We start from the raw sequence: 21,299 nt of genomic DNA, 5'->3' as shown, positions 1-21,299 counted from the left end.
AGCTAACGTGTTGTCTAATTCAGAGCCTACCTAGAGGAGTTATTCTTTCTGGGTTGAGCTCTGGAAGGTTCCATCTGAGGAATATACTACTCTCTATTATATTCAGCATGATATTTCCTCACTGCAGTGAGTGAAATTCTCATCATATTCTGTGCTGTTTTTAATCTTTCTTTCTCTTTGGCATTTCAGTAAAAACCCAGAAAGCCTTTAAAAAGTATCTAGTCTATAATTAAGTTTCTACATTAACCATAAAAACCGTGTTGGTTTAAAACACCTTTTAAATAACAGCTTTAATCCATTTTATACTTCTACACATTCTATTCCTTGCCCCATATTTAATTATGCGCCCGATTATTTGTTTCTTCTCAAAAGCTGACCATTTATTTCTTCAGGTAACAACTGACATAGAATTAAACAGGTCCTCATCTGAACTCGTGACTCTTCCTTTCTCAAACTATCCAACCATATTGCTCTCTCTCTCCCTTACTTGCCAGAATTAAACTCCGATGACACATTATGTTATGGCAACCATTTAAGCTATTTTTTTCTGTTAGCTGCTTCATCTCAGTAAGCAGAAAAGAGAGAGAAAAGTGACAAGCAGTGCTCAGACAGAAATCTCCACATTCTCATCTCCTTTCTGCATGCCAAGTTATGGGAAAGATTCAGTTTACTTTAGATGTCGGGGCTGTAGCCTCTATTTCTCAAGAATTTAGCAAGATCTTGTGAAAATTTGGAGGAGGAAGCATCACAAGGACAGCAGAAAGGTTTTCAGGAGGCGACCACAGCGTGGCGTGTCAGGTGTCTCGCCTGGCGTTCTGTGACTACATGCCACCCATTCTCCTTTGCGTGGGGCTACCGTGGCTTCCCCTGATCCTGATCTCTGCTCAGTCCAGAAAACTCTACCATATTCTGTGGAGATCCTAAACTGAGCTGGTCTGTCTGTCTAGCTTCTCCGTTACTCCTCTTTTGCCATGAATATTTTATTTACAAGATATCATCAGCAGAATGGATGCTTTGTTTTCTTTCATAGGCTAGATCAAGCTAACATAGATATCCTACATTCTAGGAGGTGAATTTCAGTGTTGCTCAATTTGCATTTTGTTATGATTCTGATCCATAAAAATAGGTTTTTCCAAAGAAGAAATGGTATACAAAGGACGGTTTGAAATTGTATGGGTTCTCAAACAGATGTATTCATTTCCATTTAAAACAACTAGTTAAGTAAGGGCAGGTAAGTGAGACACACCTTCCTCTTTTGTCTCTGTCCTCCATCACTCAGAGCCACCCTGTCCTCAGTAGCCTCTCTGAGAGAGAATTACCTCTCTCACGTTGATTGAGCAAGGTTTAGACCCATAAGGCTCTTCCTATAAAGACCCAGAATAATGAATGCAGAATGTACAGAGTTATATATAATGCTCTATCAAATATGAGACGTTTGAGTAATAGGAAATATTAGCTGGACCTTATGAAATTGCTGCTTTTGTAGGTCTGAATTGCCCAAATACCAATAATTTCATATAGCTTAAATTAATAGATCAAAAATGAAATCACTCCTTACAGTAAGCCTACATGGAAAAACTGGAGAGTTGAGGAATTGTATTTATTTAGAAACCTAATACAGAAAGAAACTTTAAACTTACACACACACACATTACACACAAGTACTTATATCTAATTTTTGCTTTAATATACATTCAATTCTACTTTACCTTTGAAGACACTTTTAATTTATAGATAAATGTTTATTTCATATTAAAAATTTTAGAGTGCTATAATTTTACCAAATCAAAGATGCTATTGTTTGTAAAAGGCTACTTTAATTTCTGCATTAAAATTAAAAAGAAAATCATGATTCTTTGTACGATAGAATGAGAGCATTGATAATGCAGTATTTCTTGGAATATGGCTCCTCCATTTTCCCTGGATTTTGTTTCAAGACACTTACTCACTTATTCACATTTTTAAAATTTGATTTACTTTCTTGATCTTTTCAGAAGGGAAACATGTATATTTATATAGTTAAAATTAGACAAATTAATTTAAAAATCAGTAAATATGTATTTTTTAAAAGCATAAATAGCAGCTCAAAAAGAAATTTAGCTTTCGAATCGGTAAGAAGATACTACATTCTAAATAGTAGGTATGTTTAAGGAAAAATTGAAGTTTAAGACAATGCTGCTTTCAAGATGATACTAACTTGAGTGATCAATTGAACACATTCATTGTAACCCTTGGTACACGTGCTGTGATAAAACTAAGTTGACAAATAAATGTAAATGCTGAAATGAAAATAAAATAATTCTGTTGAAAAAAGTAGAAGGATAATTTTTAGACCTGTAATGTCAAGATAGAATTTAGTAAAGCTAAATTTTAATAAAATGTGTGTGTGTATATATATATATATATATATATATATATATATGTGTGTGTATATATATAAATCTACCTATTATATGTGTTTCTATAAAGTGAATACAGTGCAGAGTTTTACTGTTCAATTCTTTGGTATCAGAATATGTGTATATATATCTTCTACATGAAGTTTTATATAGACACACACACATATAAAATTATTGCAAATTGTAGCTAATTAAAATACTTGTATAAAACTTTGGAGATTAAATTGTTTCTGCTCTGCCCAATCCTTCAATGCTAATTAATAAGGCAAATAATTAAATGCATTTCTACTATTCTTCTCCAATATTGCATTGGGTCAATAAATCAAGAGGTGAAAGGCATCATTTTCTGAAAAGCCATACCACTAAGCTCTCAGATAACAACAGAAATTTTTTAATGTAAAAATCACATATTAGAAAAGTATTTATATAGCAATGTGACATGCAGCATTATGAATAATTATAAAACAGAATATCTATTTAATCAAATGTATGGGATACATGAAAGGGGAGTCATACATAGAGAAAACAGCACACACCAAATCACATCTGCAAAGAAAACATTTAAATGTCTTCAATAGTAGTTGTACTGTTATTAGTATCAGTATTGTTGTCTTGGTATTATTTATTAATTTGGGAGATATTTTGTTAGAATTACTTTGTTAAAAAATAAAGTTAAAAAAAACAGAAAGCAGGTGCTATTATTAAAAAATATTAGGCATAAATGTCAAAATAGGAAAACATGATTAAAATATCTGTGAATTATGCTTTTAAATAAAATTTTTAAAAATATTGTATTATCTTTTTTATGTCTGCCTACCAAAATATCCCCAGAATCATATCTCTTCAGATGGGACAAATATAATATACAACGTATTCATCTATATTTTAAGACCTAATGCCATCTTCATCCTTCAACTAAAAGGGACTGGGGACCTTGGAGAAATCATGACTTAAATGCCTGGCAGGGAAAATTAAAGTTGGGTTTTTTGCATGTTATTGTGCCAGAATAGAGAAAATTCAAAATAATAATGTCCTATCATAAGCATGCAGGATTAAGTGAATTCCCACTGGAAAATTTGCAACAATTTGAATGTCAGAAAGAGAATAACGCCTATAGTGGACTAAAACACCTTGATTCCATGACACGCAGGAGCCTCTAGTGATATCGGGGCTAATGGTATACTAGTAATCTTGACTGTTTCTGTAATGGGGTTCAGCTTATGCTACCCCAAAATATCACACCTTGGCATCTGAGAAAATAGCAGAAACAGGAAGGTCACTGTAACATGCCTTTTGTCCTTCTCCCCTACATCGGGTCATAAAAACTAGGAAGGTCACTCTGTGACCTCTTCTGCCCTCCTTCCCTGAAGCAGTTTACAAGACTCTCATTTAAAAGGTATTCTTCCTATAGTCTGTGGAAAGGGATGTTCTTATCTCTGAAGACACAGGAACATGGGGAAAGGAATATTCTTATCTCTGAAGACACAGGGACATGAGGAAAGGAATATTCTTATCTCTGATAAGATAGAGTGGGACAGATAGAAGAGTCTGAACAAACAGGCCATCCTAGGTTCTCCGGTTTTGTTGCCTTTATTTCAAACTCCTATTTATCCAATCCTGCTTCTCCAGGATGGTCCACTCTTCATCAAATCTAAGCATAAAGGTACAAAGGTTACCTGTTTCTTTAAGGTCTTCATTTCCTTACAAAGTCTCCTCAGTCACGTTTAAGCTAAATAAATGTGTATGCTTTTCTCTTAAAAAAAATCTTTTTGTTTTACAAACCTTAGCAATAAACCAAATATTAGGTGGCAAAAGATATATTTTCAATTCCTTTAATTAAAGAGAGCCTCAGTTGAATTACATTTTCTGATCTAAGGATATCAATAGAATAATGTATTAGTTGTAAACACAAGACAAAGCCTGTGAATATGTAATGTTCAATCTGTAGTTTATTCTATTAAAAGGCTAAAATCATAACTTTTGCACAGATATAACAATGCACATATGTTAAAGATCTTATTCTACTCATAAATCAATGAGCAAATCAGGCAGATGTTATAATCAACTGTTTCCAAAGACAGTTCAAAGAACAGACAAGTATATAGACCAGTAATATTAAAATGCATATGTAAATGAAGAAACAGCTCTTATTTTCATAGCATGAGAGGAATGACAGATTAACCTTAATAGGACAGGATTTACATGTCTATAGGCAGGAATTACTGTGCAAAAATAAAAAATGATAAAAGAAGTTAGGGATCAAAAGAAAAAGAATTATCTTGCATTGCTCTCAGTTACATACAATTTTCAGAGATGCAAAATAGCTCAGAGATAATAAAAGGCTAGAATCAGATAACCTAGAAGGTATCTCCTTTGAAATGTGGAACTTTGCATCAAATTACTATTTTCTTTTCAATAATTCTTAACATGTGTAAGTGAATAAAAATATTTTAAAATTAAAAATGTTATCAGGTTTAAATGAATCTTTAAATATATGAAAAGAGATTCATAGATCTGAATATCTCATCAATTTCAGAGGTTTTATTTTTAGAACTAAATGGCAAATGCATTTACATATTTGAAGTCTAGTTTAAAGTGGAATCAAGTGATTTGCCTGGGTGAAAACATGTAAATTCTGGGAGTACACAGGTTTAGAAGTTTGAAGATAACATAACTTTAAGATACACGACCCACAGTGTTAACAATTTTGCATTCAGGAGAAAAAAATACAAATTTGTTTTTTTACATATTTATAAATATGTTAGAAAATCTGGACTATTAGAACAATATCTTTGTAATTCCAATTTAAAATGTACAATCATATAACTAATATAGAATGAGAAGTTAAACATTGTATCTTTTACACAATACTCTTACATAATAAAAGATACAAAAAAATTTTGTCTTTTACACAATACTGCAACAACTCACATACATTTTTAAATTATAACAATTATTTAATACTCAGGAATTTTTAACATAAAAGAATCAAACATTATTCGAAAGTAGCTTAAAAGTTACAGTTTATATTGCTAGGCTTTTACATAGGGAAAAAATAAAACACATTTTCAAGCTGAGTTCAGAGGCCTAGAAGCAAAGCTGTTCACCTCCCTGTTAAGAGTTTCACTTTAGAGAAAGAAAAGATTATCCTATGGAATCCAAATTAGATGGAATGAAAACCACCATGGAATTCTCCAGTATATGCAGAGAGATACACGCAAATTTATCCTGGGACTTCTGATAAGGACTGAGAAATCAGAAGAAAATACACCCATTGAATTCTTAGAAGCTTTTATTTTTTAATTATCCCGGTGTAACACTGCCTTAAAGGGAGGTTATTCTTCCCCGTTCCTTGATGCCCACTTCCACCTCAACTGCCTCTTGCTTCAATATGATGGTGGATGGGGGGTTCCTTGGAGTCTGAGCCTACCCAAGTCTGTTTTCCTTAAATCTGCCACTAATTTAACTATACTTGAAGTCATACCAACCTTTACCAATAAATCCATACCTTGTGAAATTCAAAAGTCACAAAGTAGGAAATGATAAAGACATATTCACTACTATCCCTAGACCATGTGTTTAAGTGTGGTCTTGTAAGAGTATCTTGTAACACCACACACTCTGGCAAGTACTGAAACATAGTCCTCAGAGAGAGCCCTTCAGAGTTTGCTCAAGTCACTATACTAGTTATCCCTGTATCACAAAGTAACCCACCCCATATTTCTTTTGTGCCATAAGAGAATCCCAATATAAGAGAAATATCATTCTCAGAAACAGGTCCCATGAGACATACTAGTGCCACATGTTTGGTCTGAACAAAGGTGTAGATAAAAATACATTTTCAATAACAAGGTAGTAAGTATAGCTGATTGTGTATTTTCTCCTCCCTTTATTAAGGGCATGCAAATAAAGAAAATATCCTTAATTTAAAATTTAGTATATGTCATTTATCTCCACAGTAGAATCATTAGGTATTATTATGAATCATGCTTTTATTTCTATACCCTTGTAATATTTCCTTCCAAATACTTTTATGATCATCTTCATAAAAGTCTCCATGATAGAGCATATGTAAAGCCAACGATGGTGCAATGTTTCAGAAGGATTGTGGCACTCTCCTTTTGAAATAAATTTCAAAACCTATGTAACATTATTTTTTATCTTTTCATGGAAAACAGTTTGATTTTGGTAGTAGAATTGTCCAAAAGAGGCTAACTTGATTTTGAGAGAATTTGTAATGCCAGAATGATGTACATTCTCATCAAAAAATTGATAAATGTGTAAACTGACTTTTTCATGGTTTCTATGCTGAAAGGCAAGTTTTCTGTTTTCCAACTTTATAGAACTTTGATTTATGATGTAAACAATTTGAGGCTTATGTAGACTTTTTCTTGCCTCCATTGCAGGGTAAATAAAATATTGTCATTTTTCATGAATAAGTATAATGAAATCCAGTCTGAGAGTGCTCACTTAATCTGTGTTATGTATCTCTTCACCTGATTGTATTATATCTATTTCTCTTTAATGTTAACCGTGAAAATGGCAGTCAAAAATTCCTTCCTTTTATCTTAAAATTTTACAAGTTTGATTATTACAACTTTTAGCTTTTGTATAGATGATAATTTTGAGAAATTTTCTTTGTTATATGAGCAATTAAAAAAATAAAATGAAAGCATTATGTGATACTGAAAATGCTTCAGTTTACTCTTAGTTCATAGCAATCTTCTGATCAATATAAAATATTTAATTCTAAATGTCATCTCATCATGTCTTTATGCAATTTTAATTATATACATTATATACATATTATATATATATATATATATATATATACACACATTGCGGAATGGCTAAATTGAGCTAATTTACAGAAGCCTTACCCCGTACACATTAGTTTTTTAAATAAGAAACCTTGAAATCTACTCTCTTAGCATTTTTTGAATGCAAAGTAAATACTTATTAACTAGAGTTACTATGTTATACAATAATCTCTTGAATATTCCTCCTGTCTAACTGGAATTTTGTATCATTTGACCGTCAACCCCCTCCTACCCTCTGTTAATTACAATTCTACTTTCTTTCTCTATCAGTTAAACTCTTTTGAGATTTTACATATAAGTGACAATATGTGGTATCTGTCTTTCTGGGACTGACTTATTTCACTTAACTAAGGTTTTTCACATTCATCCATGTCATCACAAATGACAAGATGTCCATTTTTTATGGCTGAATAGTATTTCATTGTGCATATATACCACATTTCCTTTATTCATTTATTCATTGATGAACACACATTGATCATATATATTGGCTGCTGTAGATAACGCTTCCATGATCATAGAAATTCAGGTATCTCTTCAACATACTGATTTTATACTTTCTTACTTTTTATATAATGTCCTTTTACTGTTCCAGGATCCCATCTATGATTCAATAACACATGTAATAATCATGTCTTCTAGGCTTATCATGGCTGTAAGTTTCTCATACTTTCCTGGACAATTTGGAGAAGTACTAGCCAGTTATTTTGTGGAATATCCCTCAAATGGGTTTGTTTGATGTTTTTCTCATTACTCAACTATGGTTATAGAGTTTGGAGAGGAAAATCATATAGGAAATTGCAGTTCTTATCACATCACATCAAAGGAACATACTGTGAGCTGCAATTATTACTTATGATATCGAACGTTATCATCTTGCTGAGGTAGTATGGCCAGGTTTCTCCATAGTAACATTGATTGATCCTTTTTTCTTTTTTCATAGTTTACTTTTCGGAGGGAAACCACTCTGTAGCCCACATTTCAAAAGTTGAAAGTTATGTTACATTCCTTGAGAATGAAGTGTCCACACAAATTGTTTGAAATTTTCTGAATGGGTGATTTCTATCTTCTTCCCTGTTTGTTTATCAATATAAACTAATGGGCATTTATTTCTTATTTTAGGTTTGCTATAGACTGAATATTTCTGTCTCCCAAAATTCATATGTCAAAGTCCTGATCCCTAACTGTATTTGAAGATTGGGACATCAAAAATGCCATTGATATTTAATAAGGTCATAGGGTGATCTTCAATCCATTAGGAATTGTTATTGTGTCCCTATAAGAAGAGGATGGTCAGGGGTGGTGGCTCACGCCTGTAATTCCAGCACTTTGGGAGGCCAAAGCAGGTGGATCTTGAGATCAAGAGATTGAGACCATCCTGGCAAACAAGGTGAGACCCATCTGTACTAAAAATACAAAACATTAGCCAGGTGTGGTGGCACATGCCTGTTGTCCTAGCTACTCAGGAGGCTGAGGCAGGAGAATTGCTTGAATCTATGAGGTGGAAGTTGTAGTGAGCTGAGTTGTGCCACTGCACTCCAGCCTGGGTGACAGAGCAAGACTCCTTCTCAAAAGAAAAATAAAAGCAAATAAAAAGAAGAGGAAGTAATGCGGAATCTCTCTCTCCCTCTCTCTTTCTGCACACAGAGAAAGGGCCATTTGAGGACTGATATGGTTTGGTGTGTCCCTACCCAAATCTCATCTTGAATTGTAGCTCTGATAATTCCCACATGTTGTGTGAGGAACCCAGTGGGAGACAGTTGAATCATGGGGGCTGTTTCCCCTCATACTGTGGCAGTGAATAAGTCTCACGAGATCAGATTGTTTTATAAGGGGTTTCAACTTTTGCTTGGCTCTCATTTGTCTTTTGCCTGCCACCAATTAAGATATGTCTTTAGCCTTCTACCATAATTTTGAAGCCTCCCTAGCCACGTGGAACTGTGAGTCTAAGTCCAATAAACTTTTTTCTTTATAAATTACCCAGTCTCTGGTATGTCTTTATCAGCTGAGTGAAAATGAAGTAATACAAGGCACAGCAAAAATAGCCATAAACAAGCCAGAAAGATGCTTCAGCAGAAAATAACTCTGCTGAGACATTGATCTGGGACTTCTGTCCTCCAGAATTATAAGAAAATAAATTTCTGTTGTTTCCGTTACCCAGCCTGTAGTATATTGTTATAATAGCCCAATCACACTAACACAGAGTTTTAATCCAATATTATTTTGTCAATGTTGAGTTTCAAATTATTCCATCTCTGGCCTTTGGGAGTTCTTTAAGTTGGCTCCTGTGACTCTCTGACATATTCCCATTATTATATGAATGTGTGTGTGCATGCATTCTTTTTATTTACTTGCAGTAGGAGATGTTATAATCTTAGAATCACTTATTTTTCTATGGTGCCTAAATTCTTTTATTGGAGAATGGTATTAGAAACAAGATTTGGGTGTGAGGTGTGCTCACTGATACTGAGAACATTTTTATGTTATTGAAACAAAATAAATTAAGTGATGATTTCATCTTATGTGAAGGGAAGAGCTATTATCCATGAATCCTAGGTGATACGAGGGTGTACTGTAACTGACTTTTAACATTTTGCTTTTCATAGTAACTAGACAATCATTCATTGACAGATTGTTTTAAATAAGACAATTCCAGCCAAAACAACTATAGTTTGTTTTCCTTACTATCCTTTAGGGTTTACTGTATGGTCCAACTGAGAAATTGTGTAAAAATAATATAAAACAATAGGTATTAAATGTCCCTTTAAAATAATAAAAGCAATTAAGTATGTTGTCCATATTGGAATTTGTACTATCTCTGGTATTAAGAAGCCCATAGTGTGTGATAGTAAATCATTTCATTAGAGATAGCTTGCCACCAAAAATGGATCGACCAAAGAGACATAACATCTGAAAGTGAGCAAAGTGAGATAAACAAGAATCCTTTCTCATATCATGATTAGTAAAACCAAAATAGTTAAGCAACTTGTGGGACTATTTAAAAATATCTATATCTATATCTAGGTCCATATCTCCATTTATCTATCTATCTATCTATTTATAGACATATGTAAGCATACCCACCTTTATATATCACATACATGTGGTATCAATTGCTTTAAACTTTGCATGCAGGTACAAAAGCCTCATAAGTCTATCCCTTTGTACATCATAAACCATAGCAAACATAATTTTTAAATTATTATTATTTTTTAATTTTTGTAGCTGATGAGGCAGGAAGCTCTAGCACAGGTAGATCATCTTGGTATTATTCCAAGAACCACTTTGTACTGGGTCAGATATAGCAATAAAGAAGGAGAAAAAACTGTATCAAAGAAGACTGAATCAATAAAAGTTATAGCTTAAGAAGCATTTCATCTTAAAAATAATGTTCAAAAAACATAGAGTATTTTGCCTCAGAAGTAGCAAAACTGAGAATGTATACACACTTCAGAATATCTTTGGATTGGTACAGACATATCAGTAATACTCAGAATGTTGTAAACATCACCCACTGTAAGTGAAAGCTACATAAATAGGTTGCTGACTATGCAAATATATGATTATCAATTCATCACAATAGACATATAACAGAAAAAACATAATCAATGTGCATTGGTGTTTTGTCTGTAGGCAGTGGCTTAATTACTGCAGAACAATGACAGATGATGAATCACGTTATGTATTCATTGTCCAGGACTGCTGTAACAAAGTGCTATATGATAGGTAGTTTAAATACCAAAAATTTATTGACTCATTCTTCTAGAGGCTACAAGTTCAAAACTCATGTGTTAGCAGGGTTGATTCCTTGTTGAGAATTATAGAAAAGAACCTGTTCTATGCCTTTCCACTTACTTCTGGTGATTTTCTGGCAATCTTTCACCTTCCTTGGCTTGTAGACACAGCTCTGACTTTACGTTCACATGTGTCTACCTGTCTATATGTCTGTTTCAATTTTCTAAGGATATTAGTTGTATTAGTTTATTCTCACACTGCTAATAAACACATACCAGAGACTGGATAATTTATAAAGGAAATTGGTTTAATTGACTCACAGTTCAGAATGGCTGGGGAGGCCTCAGAAACTTACAGTCATGGTGGAAAGAAAAGCAAACACATCTTTTCTCACATGTTACTCCATTCATTATGCTGCTAATAAGAAAATACCCTAGAATGGGTAATTTATTTTTTAAAAAAGAGTTTTTAAAATAAAAACTCTTGAGTCAGGTCTACATGGCTGAGGAGGCTGCAAATTCATGGCAGAAAGTGAAGGAAAAGCAAATACACACCTTACATGGTAGCAGGTAAGAGAGTGTGGGCGGGGGATCTGCCCTTTATAAAACCATCAGATACTGTGAAACTAATGCACCCTCATGAGAACAACAAGGGAAAACTCGCCCCTATGATTCAATTCTTTCCCATTAGGTCCTTACATGACACAGGGATTGTGGAAGCTAAATTTGAGATGAGATTTGGGTGAGGAAACAGCATAACCTTATTATTCTGCCCCTTGTCCCTACCAAATCTCAAGTCATTACATTTCAAAACCAATAATGCCTTCCCAACAGTTCTGCAAAGTCTTATTCATTTTAGCATTAACTCAAAAGTTCGGCCAAAAGTCTCATATGAAACAAGGCAAGTCCTGTCTATCTATGAGCCTGTAAAATAAAAAGCAAGTTAATTACTTCCTAGATACAATGGGGTGCAGACATTGGGTAAATACACCTGTCTCAAATTGAAGAAATTGGCAAAAATGAGGGGCTACAGGCCCCATATAAGTCAAAAATTCAGCGGGGCAGTAAAATCTTAAAGCTCCAAAAATGATCTCCTTTGACTACATGTCTCACATCTAAGTCACACTGTTGCAAGAGGACCATTTCCATGATCTTGGGCCATTCCACCCCTATGCCTTTGCAGGGAATAGCCCTCTTCCTGGCTGTTTTAATAGGCTTGTGTTGAGTGTCTGCAGCTTTTCCAAGTGCACAGTGACAGCTATTAGTGGATTTACCATTTTGGGATATGAAGGATGGTGCTCCTCTTCTCATAGCTCTACTAGGCAGAGACCAGTGGGGACTCTGTGTGGGAGCTCCAACCCCACATTTCCCTTGCACAGTCCCCAAGCAGAGGTTCTCCATGGGGGTTGCACCCCAGCAGCAGAATTCTGACTGGATATTCAGGTATTTCTATACATTCTTTGAAATCTAGGCAGATTTGGGTTCCCAAACCACAATCCCTGCAGGCCTAACACTACATGGAAGCTACCAACGCTTGGGGCTTGCATTCTCTGAAGCAATGGCCTGAGCTGGACCTTGGCCCCTTCTACCCAAGGCTGGAGCATCTGGGATGCAGGACATGAAGTCCCAAGGCTGCACACAGCAAGGGGATCTTGGACCTAGCCCAGGAAACCGTTTTTTCTCCTAGGCTTCCAGGCCTGTGATGGGAGGGGCTGCATGAAGTTATCTGATATGACCTGGAGACATTTTCTAGCTTGCCTTGGCAATTCACCCATGGCTCCTTGTTACTTATGGAGATTTTTGCAGCAACTTGAATTTCTCCCCAGGAAATAGGATTTTCTCTTCTGCTGCATGGTCAGGCTGCAAATTTCCCAAACTTTTATGCTCTGATTCCCTTTCAAACACACGTTCCAATTTCAGATAATCTCTCTCCAGTTTGAAGTTCCACAGATCTCTAGGGCAGGGATAAAGTGCCACCAGTCTCTTTACATAAATAGAATAACGTTTACTCCAGTTCTCAACAAGTTCCTTCCTGGACCTCATTGTCCATATAACTATCAGCATTTTGTTCAAAGCCATTCAACAAGTTTCTAGGAAGTTCCACACTTTCCCACATCTTCCTGTCTTCTTCTGAGCCCTCCAGGTGGTTCCAAACTCTGCCTGATGCCCATTTCCAAAGTTGCTTCCAAATTTTTGAGTATCTTTACAGCAGTGCTCCACTACTAGTATCAATTTACTGTATTAATCTATTTTCATAGTGCTAATGAAGACATACCAGAGACTGGGTAATTTATAAATCAAAAGAGGTTTAATGGACTCACAGATCCTCATGGCTAGAGAGGCTTCACAATCATGGGAGAAGGTGAAAGAGGAGCAATGGCACATCTTAGATGGTGGCAGACAAAAAGATCATTTGAAGCAGAACTGCTCTTTCTAAAGCCATCAGGTCTCATGAGACTTATTCACTATCATGAGAATAGGAGGGACTCCCATGCCCAATCCCATGATTCAATTACCTCCCACTAAGTCCCTCCTGTGACATGTGAGGATTATGGGGATAGAATTCAAGATAAGATTTGGGTGGGGACACAGCCAAACCATATCACTAGTCATATAGATTAGGAACACACCCTACTCCAATATGATCTTATCTAACATATTAAAGCTGCAGTGATTGTATTTCCAAATAAGTATTTTTCTGAGGTAGCAACAGTCAAAAATTCAACATATAAATTTGAGAGAACACAATTCAACAGATAACAGATAGGTAATCATGAAAGTAGAATTCATTTTAGTCTTCTTATTGAGAAGCTTTTAAGACAGTCACTCCAACAACCTGTTTTCATGGCATCATAGATTAAAAATTAGTGGACTATTGAAACTATTTTGTTATACAAACTCTTTCTTTAGTTAAATAAGTGAGAATTTGGCATCTAGTCTATTAGTTGACCTTTGGCACTTATAACATTTTTATGCACAGGCTTTTTTGTTTTTGTTTTTTTTAAAGGACTTTGTTTGCAAGTTGTTAGGGGTATTTATATGAGCACATATGTTAATGAACTATATATATTCTCTAGCCAGCTAAGATTTTAGTGAATTGTAGTTCATGTCTAAAGAATATATTTTAGATAAGAAAGAGGATTTTTTTGTTGTTGTTATTGTTATCAGGAAAAGCAGTCTCTAATTAACCCATACTTTTAAAAAAGATCAGTATTAACTTTTGTTCAGTTTTAAATATTTTCCTGTACATAAAGAATTACATTGCCTAATATCAAATAATCTTGCATAAATGCACAAGTGTGAAATCTAGAATTTATAGCATATTTTGAAGGTCTAAGATAAAAGACCTTAACATATTTTAAAAGCTCTTAAAAATGATTCCAATTATTAAGAGAAAAGACTCTTTGATTTTGTTGTGTGAAAATAACTGATGTGTCTCTTACATTACAGCTTTTCAAAACTTTCTACTAGATATTTATCAAGCCACTTTGTATTTTTCAGACTTTCAATAATGACATAAGTAATAGTTCTGAAAAATATGTAGCAATATGTGTAATACTTAGTGTGTTTGTTAAAAGTGGCCAAAGATAAGGAATTGAAAGAAGAAATTATAAAAACAGAGAGGATGATGCCTTTAAATGAACATATGTGTGAATAATTGGCCTAATGTTGTGGAATACACATTTACCAAGTTTGATTAAAGTTCTAGTGTTACACTCATGCTGAAACCTAAGTAATTTAAATAATTTACAAGAGGTTTGGGAAAGAATCTAAACAATGTTAAATATATTACAATTAGCAAGATTTAGATTTGCAAGTATTATTGATTATAAGTTAGAAATAAAAATGTCAATTTCTGTCTTGAATATGCATATGTACTCACTGTTTTGTTTTTGTTTTTGTTTTTGTTTTTTTTTCCCAAAATGAATTTCAGGTACTTCATGATAATCTGTTACACTTATTAATGTTAAGATCCCTCAAATTAGTCATGTGAGAATTTCTATGAAAAAAATTAAAAGAAAGTGGTTTAAGTTGGGTTCATCAATAAGTTAGACACAATCATATTTGATGTGTAAACCACATCTTAAACTCTCCAACAATCAAACCTAAAATTAAAAAAATTTCATTAATTTTGTAATTAATTACATCAAGTGTGTAAAAACATTATTTTTGGTACAAAATTCAGAAAAAAGTACACTCCTAGGCCTTCCATATTGTTTTCAAAAATATCTGTAGATTTGGTATGGTCAATTTTATAGAACTATTAATTCATCAAATCAGAATATTTATTAATCATCTACTATATGAGAGACACTCTACTGGAGCTTATTACCATAGGAAATGAGATCAACAAAGGTTTTTATTTATAGAATCTGAAATCAGTTTAACAGACAAGACTGAAATTAAAGCTTATTATAAAGCAATTTTACTAAAGAAATGTAGCAGATAGCACTTATGAGGGGTGTTGATTAGCTACAAGAAGTCAGCATTTTTTCAACGCAAATCAGCTTTATACTAAAACTGCAGGTAATATCTAAGTGAAGGAGCCTGAGAGGTTATAAGATTGTTTCTGCATTTGAAATTAGCAGAAATTAGAGAGGAATTGCCTTGTAGGGAGATTGGAACTAGGTAACTCCTATTATCCCTTACAATTCCATGACATTATTATGCAAATAAAATTGTCTTTGATGGAGGAGATAATATCCTAGTAATTTAAGCAGATTGTGTTAGAAAGTGCTGTACATTATTTCTTCATTGTCTTCACATCTGTATATGTTGTACACTTGTTGAGGCACATGTTTATTGCAGAACTATCACTGTTATGAATGAAGAACTACTAGGATTTTGAGGATGAAGGTCCTCAGGAAACCATGAGTAGTTATAAAATAACTATTACATTTTTGAGACTGAAGTGGGAACTGAGTTAGGTTAAAAATGGTAGCTGAAACCCATGTTCGAGCTAAGTGAGTCCAAAGCCCTGCAGTAAACCAGCGTTCATGAAATACACCCAGGTATCAAGGTTCTGTTCTGCATTTTCCTTAAGCATTGCTGTGTTGTTTATCATCAAGTTCTTCTGCCAGAAAGAATATGAAATCACTGGATTTCCAATCACAGCTGCCGATTTGTAGCCTGGGTTTAGAAGCTATTATTAAGATCCTAAAGGTCTGTTTCTACTTATCTACTTCCATAAATCATCAGCAAGATACAGCTTCTCAACTAAGAACATTTAGCATTCAGTTTTAGCATTCACTCTTAGATAGTATGCCTAGGTAACTAGCTGTTTTAAACCCAAAAATTTGCAATATGCAACTCTGTGTCTGTGTCTGTGTGTGTGTGTGTGTGTGTGTGTGTGTGTGTGTGTGTGTTCACTTGACTGATTTCACACAAACATGATGAAGGATTGTATGTAAACACACACACATGGAATATGTATTGAGGGTTTACAATAAAAAGTTCAGAAAAACAGTTGTCACTTCTTTGTCTTTTTATTTAGGAATCAATGTCTTCTTCTGTGGGGTGGCTCTTCTAGGTGGGTGGGGCAAGAAGCAAGAATAGTTCCTCTCTTTTAAGAATCTTGAAGGGGAAATGGTGAGCATTTGATTGAATAATGATGAACGTTATTTCTTCATTGTCTTCACATCTATGTACACTTATACATTTAACTTGTTTTTCAATAACATTAAAAAAAATGACAGCTGCCTTTGGTAAAATAGTAAACAAGTAAAGAGTATAGAAACAAGTTTCCTGTTTGATAAATATTTTTTATCTGGTCTTGAGGATATGTTCTGACATGCTCGTGTGTGTGTGTGTGTGTGTGTGTGTGTGTGTGTGTGTATGTGTGTGTGTGGGGTGGTGGTGTAGGCTTGAGTACTTTATTTAATTAAGAGATGTAATTTTGAAAACAATTGATTTAGCCCAGTGTCTCTTCAACTCTGTTGTGACTATACCGTTTCTTTTATTCCCCCATGAAAATCCCAGCAAACATCCTAAGTTCATGAATTATTCTTATAGTAATTTTACGTCATAAACACAATGACCAAATGTGATTAGTTCCAGGTCATCAGCTCAAAACTGTTACCTTTTGAGCTTCCCCTAACCTCTCAGCCATTTTTATAGCAGGAGTTTGTTATTGTAAAGGGAAGTATAAATTAAAAATAGGAGGCTTAAGTACCTATGCTGAAAATAAAGGAAGAGACTTCTCCTTCCCTTCCTAATGTTAGAACATTTACCTTAAGAAACCTATGATTGTAGTATTTTTCTCTAATTCTTTGAAATTGTAAGAGTTTTCTCTAACTCTTTGAAATGGATGTAAATCTTTTCACAAGCTAAATAAGCTTCTCATCAGCTTTATGAGGCAGGGATATCTTTCTCAGACCTAGAAACCATCTCTTTGAAATATAATCATCAAAGAAAATAGTGGTCCTATTCCAGTTTCTGAGGGAGGGCAGGATCCTAACTTAGGCATCCCACTCTAAAGACATGGGAAATTTATCGTTCATTTGGACAAAGCCATTAGGTAACAAATGGTCACTCCAATTACCAGGTGAATTTAGGATGAATTGTGTGTCACAAATGCTGCTGTCAAGTCTTTATAACATGTATGTACTTTGTGGTATCTGCATGGATGTATCAACAGGTAAGATTTGGTTCTGTCTTCGCAGTGTCTTAGCAGACTGCCTATGATGGTCATTCTTGTTTAATGTTTACTCGGTAAGAAAACAATTTTCCTTATTTCCTATCTTTGTGTATAAGTTTCTGAAATGAGCAGGAAATTTTGTTTTTAATTAATTTGTCCAACAACATACACTGGCCCTTTGTACTGGGGAGAGTTGAGGAAAGATAATTTCTCTCTGTGTCCTAGCAGATCTCTTTATCATTCAGCTTGTAAACTGTAAGACACACTGGGTAAATAAAGAAATAAGATAGATAAAAAGCTAGTACCTGGTGGGTCTAACAGCAAGATGTCTTCAGCTTGTCTAGTCTAGGTCAATAATCAATGCTGACTTCTCTCTACTGGAAACCTTCAGTAATATTTGCTATAGGTTATGTCTCTAGCCAGACATTCATTGTTCTAGCCTAGTTTTAATTTATATTAGGTGTGTACTACATTCCTCATGGAATTCTAAGCACAGGGAATAAAACAATGAATGAAACAGACAAAACCCTCCCTTAATGTGTCTAATATTCTAATGTTAGGTGCTAATGTGGGCTAAGACAAGAAAGAATAATGAGAGGAAAGAAATAAGGTGAGTAGGTAGAATATGGCAATTCTAGTTTAGTAGCTAGCTCTCAACTTCAGTGTGGGTAAAGATAATACTCTACTTCCTATATGCCATGAGATTCCTTTTAATCGTCTCTTTATTTAAACTAATTTCAATAGAATTCTGGTGTTAGAAACATCCAATCACAAAGACAGATGTAAATCACATTGGCCATATTAAAAGCAGATACAATGGAAGGGCAAGGCAGGAGGAACCTGGGTGTTTCCTCTCATTGATGTTGCACTAAAGCAATTTCCTTAATTAGGAAAGAAAGTTAATACATATGTCTTCAATGTTTTACATACATTGAGAAAGAATCAAGGTCCTGGAGGTATCCTTGTTATCCTACTAGGGTTCCTATAACAAAATCCCACGTGGACTGGGTAGCTTATAACAACAGAAATTTATTTCTTACACTTTTATAACCTGGGAAGTTCAATATCTAGGCACCAACAGATTTGCTGTCTGGTGTGGGCCTGCTTTCTGGTTCAGGGATAACTATCTTCTCTCTGCATCTTCACATGGCAGAAAGTACAAGGGAGCTCTCTCCGTTCCATTTATAAAAGCAATCCTGTTCTTGAGGGCTTGATGAGTCTTATCACAAGAAGGATGCGAAAGAACATAACAGAAGCATCAGTTCTATGTTGTTCATCCCTGCATAATTTGTAGGTGTCAGGATTTCCAAGACACTTAAAGACAGGCATGGTATGGAACACCGCTCAACTCACATGGGGAAGAGACAGCAAAATCAGCTTCAATTGAGAGCGCAAGTTCCCCACAGCTAACCAGTCTGTTACTGCAACCAGTGCATACAGATAGTCTGCAAGCAGCCCTCTTGTGCTGCCTCAATGCACAGGAGAGGAATTTTGAGCCCTTTCCGTCTCCACTAGAAATACAGCAGGGGAGTTCACTAGGTGTTCTATGATGTACACTGTAAGTGGAACGAAGGAATACACATCAAACCCAATACAGAAAAAAAAAAAAAAAAAAAAAAAAAAAAAAAAGAATATTTTCACATAAGGAGAAGGAGTTCGGGCAGAGGCGGCAGGTCCTGTATGGTGCCCGGGACCTGCAGGGCCTCACCGTGGAGCGTGCCATTGATTTCTTCCAAGAAGGGGAGGCCATGATCCTCACCCTCAAGGACAAAGGTGTGCTGCAGGAGGAGGAGAAGGACGTGATGGTGCATGTGAACCAGGTGGATAAGGAGCAGGCAGAGACAATGGGGAGCTGGGGAAGAAGCAGCCCGACTACCTGCCCTATGCGGAGGATGAGAGCCTGGATGACCTGGTGCAGCAAAACCCTCGCTCTACCCTGTCCAAGTACGATGAAGAGCTGGAGAGGGAGCCGCGCACTCCTTCCGCCTGGAGCAGGGCGGCGCGGCCGATGGCCTGCGGGAGCTGGAGCTGGAGGAGATCCCGGTCAAGCTGCGGCTGCAGGCTGTGTCCCTGAGCTCGGTGGCGCCAGGGCTGGCCTCCGAATACCTCACGCCTGAGGAGATGGCAACCTTTAAAAACACCAGGCATGTAATCCCAGCACTTTGGGAGGCCAAGGCGGGTGGATCACGAGGTCAAGAGATCGAGACCATCCTGGCCAACATGGTGAAACCCCGTCTCTACTAAAAATACAAAAAATTAGCTGGGCATGGTGGCGCGTGCCTGTAATCCCAGCTACTCAGGAGGCTGAGGCAGGAGAATTGCCTGAACCCAGGAGGCGGAGGTTGCGGTGAGCCGAGATTGCGCCATTGCACTCCAGCCTGGGTAACAAGAGCGAAACTCCGTCTCATAAAAAAAAAATAAAATAAAAATAATAATTAAAAAAACCACCAAGCAGGAGGTGAAGAAAATCCGCAAGAAGGAGAAGGAGGTAGCTGTGCGGACGGATGACCTGCTGCCTCTCGGGGACCAGACTCGGGATGGTGGGGACTGCGGTTCCAGACTGGGGGGCAGGGGACACCGCCGAGTGTCCGCGGTGGAGGCGGAGAAGGAGCCGGTGCCTCGGACCCCGCCGTGGGACGACACCCAGCGGAGACCCTGGACCTCAGTGGAGCTCCGCCGCGGGGTCCCCGCAGGTCCCGGAGGAGGACCGCGCGGAGCGGGAGCTGCAGAAGCAGCTGGAGACCGGGCGCCGCTGCGAGAAGGTGGTGGAGATGGCGAGGGAGCCGGAGTCTCGCGGTCGGGGTTGGGAGGAGGCTGCCGCTCCCGCCGCCTCTGAGTCCCGCCGCACCCCGGGGGAGAGCCCCACCTGCCGGCTGCACGCGGAGCGCCGGGCCCGCGGAGGAGAGCGGCGGCTGGGGCGCCGTGCACCCGGACCAGGGGAAGCAGCAGCAGGGTGTCTCTGCCTCCTGCACCCCCCGTCCTGGACGAGGAGCCGATCGCGAACCGGGGGCTGGAGGCTGCCCTGCTCCTGGGTCAGAACAAAGGGCTGCTGGATGCCACCGTGCAGGTGGTGGCCCGGGTCGAGGCCCTCAGCCGTGCGCTGCATCGAGGACACGATGGCCGTGGATGACGAGCACAGCCGGCTGGAGGCTTCGGGCGGGACTGCCGGGAGAAGGACGGCTACCAACCCGATGTGAAAACTGAGTGTGCGGATGAGACGGGCCGGAAACTCACGCCCAAGGAGGCCTTCCGCGGCTGTCCCGCCGTGTCCTCTGCGAGGGCTCAGGCAAGATGAAGACGGAGCCGCGGATGAAGCTGGAGGAGGAGGCGCTCCTGAGGAAGATGAGCTCCCCCGACACGACTCAGCAAAGGCTCGCAGAGCTCATGTCTCCGTGTAAAACATGGTCCAGGCTCATGGCACACCCTTAAGCAGCCATCCAAGGATGGCCAAGCTGTGCATGAATGCCCTTCCCAACAACTAGGGGTTAGAACTTCAATGTATGGATAGGGTGGGGACACAACTCAGCCCACGGTAGGTGGTGAGACTTATTACGTGTATAATGATTCACAATTGTTGCTTGTCTCTACCGTATAACATGCTTCCCTTTAGGTTGAGAATACTGCTAGTTAACCATCACCTTGGCCATGAGATTTTACTGTGCAACGGAGTGTGCGTAGATGAAATCTGCTACTTGCCCAGTCATAACCT

At 37.1% G+C, this 21,299-nt stretch overlaps 1 pseudogene; it reads left to right on the top strand.

The window, feature by feature from the left end:
• LOC101046610 (U4/U6.U5 tri-snRNP-associated protein 1-like) overlaps nt 1–21,019 on the top strand; it is a 32,944-nt pseudogene extending 11,925 nt beyond the window's left edge.
• Nucleotides 21,020–21,299: the final 280 nt, after the last annotated feature.

This window comes from Saimiri boliviensis, chromosome 1, assembly GCF_048565385.1.
Source record: "Saimiri boliviensis isolate mSaiBol1 chromosome 1, mSaiBol1.pri, whole genome shotgun sequence".
Classification (NCBI taxonomy): domain Eukaryota; kingdom Metazoa; phylum Chordata; class Mammalia; order Primates; family Cebidae; genus Saimiri; species Saimiri boliviensis.
The sequence above is the reverse complement of the archived record's forward strand: the minus strand, read 5'-3'. Positions and strand labels throughout refer to the sequence as shown.